Below are 1,134 nucleotides of genomic sequence, written 5' to 3'. Positions count from 1 at the left end.
TTATAGTCTCCTATGCTGGACCTATTAGGTTTGGTTGGTTCTATGGCTTCATAGTGACCATCTTACTGATGGTCCAGTCTAGAGGCTTCTTCGGACAGAGCTTTGACGTGGGAACCATGGTGGGTGAGTACGATCCATGTCTAAATATATGTATATATCAATATATATATGTGTGTGTATAAACTAATGAGCTGGTGGTTGTGTGTATAACCCTTCTGCTAGTTTCTTTGCAGTGTTTCCCGGGACCTGTGTGTTTCTGTCCCTTTTCTAGGGTAGGTCCTCGATGAGCACCCCCTCTGCTGGGTTCAGAAACCGGGTGCTCGACTTGCAATGTTATTTCACTCATTGATATATCTCCAGACGGTAAGAAAAGCTGGGTTTCGGCTTCATACTTCCTGGATCATGCGGCCATAACACAGGCTTCTGCGGGAGCCTTCGTGATCATCAGGACCCCGGCGCGTCACTGCAAAATTTTCCTGGACGTCCGGCCTGGGTTACGCTTTCATGCTACCCTGACTGGTCTACCGTATCTGGGTTGCCCTGAGGAGTTTCCCGATCACCAGGATATCCCCTCTTGCTGAGGCATCGAGCGGGAGGTATAGGTGGCATTACGAGAACCTTCCTGTGTAATGCTGTCTCGGGCAGTGCTCCCCTCACCTTTGAGGGTTGTATTTGAGCTTGCTTCTCCCATTTGGCTCAGTACTTCCGGGTATCTGTAAACAGATACTCGAAAACTCTAAAATCCAAATACTATGGTAAGTGCACACGTTAAGCTTTGCGCACTTTTCTACAAATCCACATAAGTGGTAAGTGTGCATTTTATGCTTTGCACACTTTCTAAAATCTACATAGATGGTAAGTGTGCACGTTATGCTTTGCCCACTTTTCTAAAATCCACATAAGTGGTAAGTGTGCACGTTATGCTTTGCCCACTTTTCTAAAATCCTGTATGGTAAGAGTTACGCGTTATTGATCTCGTTCCCTTTCTCTGAGTTGGTTAGACACCGGTACCTTGGGCTCCACTCAACTAGTGTGTCTCTGTCGACACACTCTGGAAGCATCGCTCCCCTCACCATTGAGGGTTATTGTGAGTATGGTGTTTTCTTTCGAGCGTTAATCCTCTCTGAGGATTTG

At 46.5% G+C, this 1,134-nt stretch overlaps 1 protein-coding gene across 1 annotated transcript in view; it reads left to right on the top strand.

Annotated features, from left to right (window-relative positions):
* The window catches only part of LOC107591306 (transmembrane channel-like protein 3), a 31,450-nt gene that overhangs the window by 16,134 nt on the left and 14,182 nt on the right, over positions 1-1,134 (top strand). The gene's annotated exons all lie outside the window — the stretch shown is intronic.

This window comes from Sinocyclocheilus grahami, unplaced genomic scaffold (assembly GCF_001515645.1).
Source record: "Sinocyclocheilus grahami isolate Dianchi unplaced genomic scaffold, SAMN03320097.WGS_v1.1 scaffold140.1, whole genome shotgun sequence".
Lineage (NCBI taxonomy): Eukaryota > Metazoa > Chordata > Actinopteri > Cypriniformes > Cyprinidae > Sinocyclocheilus > Sinocyclocheilus grahami.
This window is presented reverse-complemented; position numbering and strand designations above follow the sequence as displayed.